This window comes from Python bivittatus, unplaced genomic scaffold (assembly GCF_059951505.1).
Source record: "Python bivittatus isolate LINGU-HERP-01145 unplaced genomic scaffold, Pbiv_v1 ctg000670_np1212, whole genome shotgun sequence".
NCBI lineage: Eukaryota > Metazoa > Chordata > Lepidosauria > Squamata > Pythonidae > Python > Python bivittatus.
Window position 1 is genome coordinate 891,075 of NW_028277094.1, and position 10,730 is coordinate 901,804.

General features: G+C 45.3%; 1 long non-coding RNA gene across 1 annotated transcript; it reads right to left on the reverse strand.

The window, feature by feature from the left end:
* Positions 1–2,332: 2,332 nt before the first annotated feature.
* On the reverse strand, positions 2,333–8,558 carry LOC148214423 (uncharacterized). The gene is made up of 2 exons (XR_015798074.1): positions 8,004–8,558; positions 2,333–6,039 (listed from the first exon to the last, which is right to left on the reverse strand). It is a non-coding gene; the product is annotated as an uncharacterized LOC148214423 (long non-coding RNA).
* Positions 8,559–10,730: the final 2,172 nt, after the last annotated feature.

The following is a 10,730-nucleotide window of genomic DNA, read 5'->3' on the forward strand; positions in this document are numbered from 1 at the left end:
AGGAAACCATGCCAGCAATCAGTCAAGAATGCTTTTCCCTAGTTTGGTGCCTTTCAGAAGTCCTGAGATTATAACTCAGAACATGGGAGATAGGAGCAGAGGATGCCAGATTGGTATGTATATAAACTCTTCTGCAGAATGCAAGAGGGCAAGTTGCCCAAAATAATCAGATTTATTTATTTAATTTATGTGGCACCCAACTCCCAGCAACTCTGGGCAGGAACAAATTAATAAAAATATTTAAAGACAAGGAAACAACAACAAACCCCCCCAAAAAGAACAAAGATGGCAGAAGGAAGTGGAGATGGGAGTAAATTAAAGCAACATGATCTTGACTGAGCTTCAAGCTTACTTATAGGCTGAGAACGATGATGGTGTGTCAAAAGTTCGAGGAGAGAGGTGTCTGAAGTAACAGCCATCACCCTAGACAGGAGATAGGGTGATAGAAGAAGAATAGAAATAAGGGCTGATGGCCAGAAGGTGGGTCAGGAAGAAGCCTAGGAATACAAAGGAGAAACTTTGAGAAGAAGGTGGTAAAGGATATCAGACAGGGTTTCCTTAGTACCAAGAAAACAATTTGAAAAACAATGAATGGGCTTGATTCACACATTGCAAATTGCATAAATCCATCACGTTCTGCTCTTTAAGAGAACATTCACAGTACAGAGGGTTAATAGGCGTTACGTAGCAGATACTGATAATGGTCGTAGAGTGCGGCTTTGCAGTCCGCATCAGGGTGGGCCACTCATGGGGTCTCGACAGGCGAGAGTGAAGACAAACACGCAGGTTTTCCTCGAGGTGAGTGAGCCCAGAGCGTGTTCTGAACTACTCTTTTATTGGGTATTACAAGTCAGGAAGCAGGTTGTGGGGGCAGGTTGTGGGGGCATATAGCCTTTTATAGTCATGCAACAGCTTTAAGCAACACTATTGGTTTATTCTATGTTTCCTGTATAGCCTGTCATGGTTATACGTTTCCCTACTTGCTTACGTGGCATCAGGTATTTCTCAAGCAGTGATCGCCTTATCGTGCTTTTAGGTGCTTTTATTATCTGGTACCTTCCCTCATCCTAGGTTTCTGGTTCGTGTGCCGGCCACTGGCCTGTCCACACTGCAGAAGCCTGAATCAAGTTTCTGATAAGCAAGCATTTTATTCCAACATCTCCTCCGTTTTTGTTTTAAAAGTAAAACTGGTGGATTCCAACTCTTCGTCAGAGTCTAATATGCGGAGGGATGCTTTTTCCATATTTTCTCCAGACCGTATTGGTTGGTAATGGTGGCGTTCCAGTACCATATTTTCCAAGGCACCTATTTTAGTTTCCACAAATTTTGTTAGGCGAGATAAAATGCAGGGGCCTAATGTACATGCAAGGAGTAGCAATATCAGTGGTCCTGCTATGGTACCTATCAGGGTGGTCAACCATGGGGAAAAGTTGAACCAGGATTGAGACCATCCTTGCTGACCCTCCCTCTCCTTTTTACGTTTATCCAGGCCCTCCCTGAGTTTGGTCATGGAGTCCTGCACTATGCCAGAGTGATCTGCATAGAAGCAACATTCTTCTCTTAAAGCCACACATAACCCCCTCTTTTAAAAAGTAAATCAAGGCCTCTTCTGTTCTGCAAGACCACTTCTGAGAGGGAGGTTAGGGATTTTTGTAAGTGAGAGATCGAAGTTTCTATTCTCTCTAAGTCTTCATCGATGGCTGCCCTAAGGTGGTGATATTGGACATACTGATTTGCAAAGGATGCTATCCCAGTTCCTGCTCCTGTTAGGCCAAGTCCTACCAAGAGAGCTACTGTGAGGGTGGAAATGGGTTCACGCTTGTGTCTTATGAGTTCTGACCCTGAGTAAGTGTTGTAAACTTCTTCTTCTGTGTGGTAGTATATGCGTGGCATGACCTGGACAAGGATGCAAAAACCTTTGGTGCTTATTACATGACCATGGGCACAGGCCGTGAGGCCTGTAGAGCAAGCCCACCATCCATCTGTGGGTGGTATGTAAAAGAGTGTTGTATCAACCTCACTATGTGTTGTGTTGCAGTATTGTTCGTACTGTGTGGGTACCTGTCCAAGGCAGGTTCCCTTGCCTGAGATTGACTGCAATGTTTGTGAGCCATGTTTCCATCTGCATGCCTTGTCATTCGAGGAAGTGTTGTATGGAGAAACAAGCCCTACAGCCTCATAATATGGGGGTCGAACATCGTAGCAAAACCAGCAGGCTGTAGTAAGGTTGGGATTGGTGTCATTGACCATGTGATAGGTGGCTGTGACGATGTCCCAAAGGGGGTTCCCAGGGCGGCTCCGTGAAGGGGAAAAAGAATAACCGATGGAAGTAGGCGAACTTTTCCCGGGAGTGGGGGTGGGTTGTGGGGGTGGCTCCCTGCGGTTGGCTGGTATTGTCTTGGGGCCCACCGGTACCGGGGGTTCTATGGGGGTTTGTGTTAGGCGTATAGTAAAAATATTCCCTGGCTCCCCGGTTTTATCATGAACTCGGCCTCCCCAAGTGACCCCTGACTGCCACCCCGTGTGTCGTTTTCCCTCAGTGGTGAAAGAGATTTTAACCGGATTACAATTAACATATGTTCCAAATTGGTTTTGCTCACATCGTACGTTCTCACCAGTCCGTCTGAGTGTAATAAGATCACCTCTGAAAGGGGGGTTCCATGTTATTTCTCCCGTGGAGACGCAGCTCCAGTCCGCACAAAAATAATCGTTTTCCCCACCACACTTCTTCCGGTATGTTGTTGCCCTGACATGGCCGGGGCAGACATAAAGGGGCCATCTCTTGATCCATCTGTGGCTAACCATACCCGGTCTGTTGGGAGAAGTGGTGGTGTCCATCATCACTCCAAAGTCAAAGTACAGGTCAGGAAACCAGGACCCCGGCACCGCCATAGATGAAGTGGAGTTCAGGATGTCTGCGTGTGCGTCCAATACCGCCCACGTTAGGTTCTGGGGTTGATGGGGATTGTGCTGCGCATAGTTAGGTGCGCAGAGGGCAACGCTCAGTAGCTGAAGGGCAACCGGGAACCACAGTATTCTTCCCAATTGAGGCAGATGTGACATTTTGATTGAGGCCCTTCCCTTGGTCTACCTTCTGTTGTCCCTGCTGTCCTCTTCCTCGGCCGTATGTTGAGGGTCAGCTTCCGGAGTGACACCAGTAAGGCCTCTTATGTGGGGAGGAGGAGGGACGTCTTGGGCGTCCGGCGAAAGCGGGAGATGACAAGGACGGACGCAGCGACCAGGGACCCACAGAACCTTATCGGGAAGCTGAATGGCCGCGTAACCTCGACCCCAGGTGATGAGTTGCGCAGGCCCTCTCCAGGCGGGGTCTGGCAGGCAACGATAGTAGACAAGTGGTCGTTGGTGGTCAGCAGCAGGTTGTGAGGCAAAGTGACGACAAGCAGCAGAAGTGGCAGGTAGTCCGGTCAAGTTGAGAAAGTTAAGAGTATAGAGGCAAAGGTTGAGAATGTCTTGCACCGCTGGGAGGCTAGGGGGCCCTTTCCCCTTGGTTTCTATATATCTGTCAAGAGCATGTTTTAAGGTCTGATTTGCTCTTTCAATTATGGCTTGACCTTTGCTGTTGTATGGTATGCCGAATTTGTGTGTGATTCCCCATTTCTGGCAAAAGGCGGCAAAAGCACTGCCTGTATAGCCAGGCCCATTGTCTGTTTTAAGTTCTTTTGGGCGTCCCAGCGTTGCAAAGGTTCGAATACAATGATTAATAATGTGTTTAGAGGCTTCGCCCCTTTGAGGGGTGGCCATGATGAACCCCGAGTAAGTGTCAATGGAAACGTGTAAGTACTTCCATGGGGAAAAAGAAGCATATTGGGTAACATCCATTTGCCAAATTTGGTTGCACTCTGTCCCCCTGGGGTTAACTCCCATGGGCACAGAGTGCGCTTGTTTGCTACAGGTGGGGCATTGCTGTAAAATTGCAGTGGCCTCTGTAGCAGAAATTTTGAACTGCTTAATGAGCGCCTTTTTATTCTGGTGGAAATAGGAATGACTTTCCCACGGAGTGGGTGAGGAAAAGGCAAAAATGAGTGGGGAGGAGGATGCAGCCGCGGCCGCAGCGTCGGCCACGCTATTTCCTTCCTGGAGGATACCAGGGAACGGTTGGTGGCTACGAATGTGTGCAACATGGAAAAAATGAGTCCTTTTAGAAATGAGGTGTTGTAAGGACAGAAACAAAGATAGAAGAGTTGGTTCGATAGAGGGGGATAAATAGGCTTGATAAATGGAGGAAATAATTTGGGAAACATAAAAACTGTCGAGAATAAGGTTAAAAGATTGATGAGGAAAGGCCTCAAAAGCAAGGATGGAAGCATAAAGCTCTGCCCGTTGGGCGGAGGATTGTGGAGGGGTGGTTTTTGTGTGCCATTGGCCGTCAATCTGCCAAGCGCAGGCGCCAGATTTTTGCTGCCGTCGGCGAAGACAGTGACTGCATCATGAATGGGGAAAGGAGACATAGGAGTTTGCCAAATAAAGGGAGTGGTTCTGAGAAGTTGTACCCGAGGGTCTGGTGGTGGATGGCAAGAGACAGTGCCAGGCCAGTCAGCGAGGGCAAACTGAAGGTGGTCGCTGACCGCTAGCAGTGACTCCCATGTGGAGAGAGAGCAAGGAACATAAATGACAGAGGGTTCAACACCAGCTAGGGCCTTAGACCGCAGCCGACCTTTGGTAATAAGGGAAGCAAATTGAGCGGGTTTAGTAGTAAGCGTTGCACGAGGCGTGTGAGACAGGTGGATCCATTCAAGGATTAGCAATGAAGGTGTCACCTGAACCACCGCACCTGTTGGCAGTGTCAGCGTGTTCAGTAGGAGCAAAGAGAAAGGCAAGTTGTCTTTCATGCGATCCACCCATTTGGTACGTAGGGCCTGATTAATTAATTTTACAGCGTCCAATTGTTCCTTTTGCAAAGGGATGACATCTGCAGGTTGCTTTCCTTTAGTTAGTGCCGTGAATAAGGGAGAAAGTTGAATGGTGGAAAGACCTATATAGGGGCGGATCCAGTTGATGGATCCCAAATATTGCTGTAATTGTAGCAAGGTAGGCGCAGGTGGCAATTGAATGTTCGGCAAACAGGGGTTAGCGTGTGATTCAAGCACCTTGTGTCCCAAATAATGAAAAGGTGATGAAAGTTGTACTTTGTCTGGTGCAATATGTAATCCTCCTTGTTGCAATATGTGTTGTAGGTGAGGCAATGTTTTTAAGACAGTACCTTTGGGTCCTGGTGCAGCAACCAGAATGTCATCCATGTAATGATAAACTAAAAATGACGAATATTTATCCCTATAGGGTTGTAAAACCTGCGATACAAAGTATTGACACATGGTGGGGCTGTTCAGCATTCCCTGTGGCAAAACTTTCCATTGATAGCGAGAAGTTGGTTGAGAATTATTGAGCGCAGGTACAGTAAAGGCAAAGATATGTTTATCTTTAGGATGCAAGGGTATAGAGAAAAAGCAATCTTTAAGATCAATGATCATCATATCGTAACTTTGAGGAATCAAATTTGGATTTGGGAGGCCACATTGCAGCGCCCCCATTGGTTTGATAATTGCATTCACCGCCCTAAGGTCATGAAGAAATCTCCATTTACCGGATTTCTTTTTAATTACAAAGACTGGAGTGTTATAAGGGCTTAAAGAGGGCTCAAGGTGCCCATTGTCCAATTGTTCATTGACCAATTGTTTTAATACAGTGAGTTTTTCCACTGTGAGCGGCCATTGATCTATCCAGACTGGAGTTTGAGATTGCAATTCCAGCCGCAAAACAGCTGAAACAGCCATTATTGCAAAATAAGCTTGGTTTGGAATTGGGACATCAAATCTCGTCCCCACAAGTTAGTATGTAAAGGTAAAACTACAGGCTTAATGAAAGCGGTAACAGGGCTTGTGGCTGACGTGACTGAGATCCAATTGCAGCTGATCTGAGCCGTCTGGATCCCTCCTACCCCTCTGACGGATGGGGCAGGGTCAGTAGGCCAATCGGCGGGCCATTCAGCTGAGCAGATGACCGAGACGTCGGCACCGGTATCTAGAAGACCGGAAAAAGAACGTCCATTGAGTTTAAACTTGGCTACTGGCCTTTTGGAGTTGACGTTTTGCTCTATAGTCATACAGTCAGAAAAAGTCTCAAGGGGGATCATTGTCGCCACCACATCTCCCTGTTTGATGGTTACCGGAGAATTAACCATAATTGCCAAGGCGAAATCAGAAAAGGAGTCAGCACTGCGCAAAAAGGGGGCAGCTATGACTCCTTGAGCGGTAAGGTCCAAGTTAGGGAAAACAAGCACCGGCATTTCGGGTGCAATGTCAAAGGCAAGCGAGGCGATATAAAAAGATGATAAACATGAGCGGGTAAAGAATAGGTCACGGTCTCGTCCGCAGTCATCTCTACAGAGTGAGGGGACGGGTCCTCATTGGGTAATTCAGCCTTGGGGGTGGGGCTGGCTGCATGCCCCACAATCAGTTTCCCGAATTCTGCTGACTTTGATTAAAGGACCTGCATTGGTTGGCCCAATGAAATCCTTTTTTGCATTTTGGACAAACGGTCTTAGGCTTGACTGCCTGTTGGGAGAAACTGCGATGTGCGCCCCCTCCTGGTGCCCTGCACTGAGATTTGAAATGACCAGGTTTCCCGCAATTGAAGCAATTTCCGGCAGGGCGTGACACAGGAAGTGCGTCTTGTGGCGCGAGGGAGGAAGAAGAAGGCGGAAGCAAGGTTGTGGTAATGGCGGAGGCCAGCGCAGCCATTTTGTGGCTGGTGGTTTCGACAATACGACATGCTTGGAGAAAATCAGCCAGGGTGATGCCAGGTTTGTTAGCTATGGGCTGGAGCACCTTTTGACAGTCCGAATTAGCATTTTCATAAGCCAATTTCATACACAGTTCACCTCTAGCATCTACGTTGTCAATTTGGCGTTCTAATGCAACTTGAAGGCGACTAATAAAGGAAGAATAGTCTTCTGTAGGCGATTGAATTATTTTAGAAAAGGTTTGCAAAGGTTTGCCCTGATTGTCATCAACCTTTCGTAAGGCTGCTAAGGCACAATTTTTAATAATAGGAAAAGCAGCTCTATCAGAGTTTTGCTGTTGTGCAATAGTGCTGATGGTGCCAGTCCCCAGGACATCGTCAGCAGTAACATTTTGAGGGAGTCCAGCATTTATGGCAACGGCAGCCTGTTTGCCGTACTCCGAATTCCAAATTACATATTGAGCAGGGGTTAAAATCATGCCAAAAAGCGACTGCCAATCTGCAAGCAGCATTTCCACAGCAGCAGTAGAAAGCGAAGTAAGCAAGCCCATAACATAACGCGACTGCAGGCCATAATCTCTAACAGCACTTTTAATCTCTTTGATTTGTTTGTAATCTATGTGCGTATGCACCGGCTGGCCGGGAGCGCCCGCAGCAGCTCCGGCGGGCACCACCCAGGTCACCGGAAACATTGCACACGCTTCAAGATCCTCAGCAGAGAGTTGACCTGACTGCTGAGCAGTCTGCATAGCTCTGATTATGTGACCCCCCCTTTGAGGTTTTATAGTAAGGGGGGAGCTTGGAGCCATGGGAGCCGTGGGACCATTGGCTGGATCAAGGCACCCAGAACCTGCTGACATGGGAAGTAAAGTGGCCGGAGAATTTTTAACAGAATCATACGGGGGTGGTATGGGTTCTGCCGGCATTTGGTTTTCGAATTTATGGTGAATCATTAAGCATTCCATGACCACACGCCATGAGGTCAGAATTTGGACCGGGGCCCTAGGGGCCGCGTGGAAGTATTCCCCCAATTTTGTCCATGTGGATATTTTCAGTGACCCTTTTTCAGGGTATGATGGACATTGTTGCCAAATGTAAGACAAAAGGCCAATTAATTCTTTGTTTTTCAAACGGGGGAGGGTTTTGCCTCCGTTTGAAGAAATTTTAGAGGAAGATTCGGTTAATTCCCTCAATTCCTTCAGATGCGCTGTCTGTTGTTGAGAGAATTTTCCGCCCATACTTACGAATATCCAGCCGTGTTTCAGACGGGACGAGTGCACAGCTCCCCTCGAGCGAATAAGTAAGGACGGTCCGAGACGCACCTCGTGAAGTCACGCGATCACGTCGGGGTCACCACAATGCGGCTTTGCAGTCCGCATCAGGGTGGGCCACTCATGGGGTCTCGACAGGCGAGAGTGAAGACAAACACGCAGGTTTTCCTCGAGGTGAGTGAGCCCAGAGCGTGTTCTGAACTACTCTTTTATTGGGTATTACAAGTCAGGAAGCAGGTTGTGGGGGCAGGTTGTGGGGGCATATAGCCTTTTATAGTCATGCAACAGCTTTAAGCAACACTATTGGTTTATTCTATGTTTCCTGTATAGCCTGTCATGGTTATACGTTTCCCTACTTGCTTACGTGGCATCAGGTATTTCTCAAGCAGTGATCGCCTTATCGTGCTTTTAGGTGCTTTTATTATCTGGTACCTTCCCTCATCCTAGGTTTCTGGTTCGTGTGCCGGCCACTGGCCTGTCCACACTGCAGAAGCCTGAATCAAGTTTCTGATAAGCAAGCATTTTATTCCAACAGTAGAGTCCGTGAAGCAAAGTGCTATGTTGAATGATATGTTGCTAAAATCTGTAAACGATCAGCTTTTCAGAATAATTGGAAAGGATAGCTTTTAATCAGCATATATAAGGATTTATGTGCATAGAAGCTACTTGATACGTTTACTGTCAAAACTATCATTATTTTTAAGTGCATAATTACATATCTTTTGTTAGCAATAATCTTACAATTTTAATAATTTTTGAGCAGCTGTCAATAGCCCAGAATTAGTGCTCAACAACTGGGATGTGTTGATAATGAATCCCTAAAATATAAAGAACCTAGAAGGCAAGGTGGTTGCGTGGTGATCATGAACTATCATTTTGGTCAAGCAGTTTACTATTTATTTTTTGCAAGTTGGTGGAATGCCAGTTCTATCGTCGTTTTGTTGTACATTAGTTGAATTGCTCAGTTTGCCCACTATTTTGAAATTATCAAACATAAATCCACAATATATTTAGGAACTGAATAGTCTGACACTTCACAAACACTGCAGTTTGGAAGGTATTATTTTCTAAATACTGTTTCAGTGGAAACAAAAAAGCTCTATGTAAAATAGCATGCCATCTACTGGTAAAGCTGGCATTATCAAGGATTTAAAAGAATATAACTTTCATTTTCATGCTGTACTACTTGATCTTCCAACTTGCTTTTCTTATTTTAAAATAGTCTGTGTTAAATACTTTTAAAATATATTGCTTGTTGCTAAAACTGGTGAAGCTTGCATTTGCATAGATGTGAAGGATGACATAGCTAAATGCTTGCATACGTCCTGTTTGATTCAGTGGGTCTGTAACATACCAACTTTTGAATGAAACCTATTTTTAAAACCTATTTTTAAACTTATTATATAAAAACAATTTTGCATCACCCAATTACTGAGAGAACCTTTGATGAAGGCTATAAATAATCTGGGAGGGAGGGCTGTTAACTGTTTAACAATTTAACATGTTGAAAACATTTCTAAATGCTTTTTGCTGTCCCCTCGCAAAGGAATAAAGAATCTGTTGATTTCCTTAGTTGGACCATTATGGTTGCTACTCTAAGTCTTGATGGACTCTGATTCAATAGGAATTTAGATTTTGGAGTCTCCCCCCGTTTATGGGCTAATACATCCAAAGTCTGCCCCATTTTTCTATAGAAGACACCTTTAGATTTTCCTATAGGAGCTTGGTTGCCATTTTATGGAAAACACGTCAGCATTTGGCATTTGAAACAAGGTGCCATGAGAATTCAATTTATCCCGTTTTAAATAGTATCAGAAACAGCTTTTTCTGCTATTGGGATCTGAAGGGATCGCTAGTGAAATGGAAAGTGAATCTCAACCTCTAAGATAAGGTTGAAGAACTCGGGCACGTTTAGCAAAGAGAAGATTTAGTTTTTCAAACACAAGAAAGGCTTTCTGTTGTCTTGCAGAGTGGAATTAGATCTCAAAGTCAAGTTGGCAAGGGAACCCGATGCCTAGAAATGGTGACAGGTTCAGTGGCTGTTTTCCCACAGATGCAAGACTTCATCCTTTAAGGCAGTGTTTCTCAACCTTGGCAACTTTAAGAGGTGTGGACTTCAACTCCCAGAATTCCCCAGCCAGCCTTGCTGGCTGGGGGATTCTGGGAGTTGAAGTCCACACCTCTTAAAGTTGCCAAAGTTGAGAAACACTGCTTTAAGGAGTTGGATTGTCCCACTTGAACAGATATAGGGTAAACTAGGTGGCTTCCAATATGCTTCTCCCTGAATGATTTTCTGTTCTGTTAAAACGTGTTTGGAAAATGTCTAGCCAGCAGAAAAATCAATGCGCGTGTTAAATTTATTAAATATATTGTTATGTGAATAGAGTCTACGGTGTGATTTCTTGAGAGTAGTCACTGAGCGTGTAGTGATAATTGCTTGCCTAGAGGAAAATACACTCATCTTTTAAGCTAGCCGTTTTTAGGGCCTCTAAATAAAACACACGCGCACGCAGAGGGAGAGTTTGCCAAAAGAAGATTGCTCTTTATCAGAATCTGCTCTTTCTATTGTTAGAAGCTCATTGCAATACCATATTTGTGTTCACAAAGTCAGTTTCTGATGTGCCATTAATATCTTTGCAATAGCCATAGAGATGAGCTTTTGACAATGTGTTATCACATTATTTTCCTAATGTAATAACC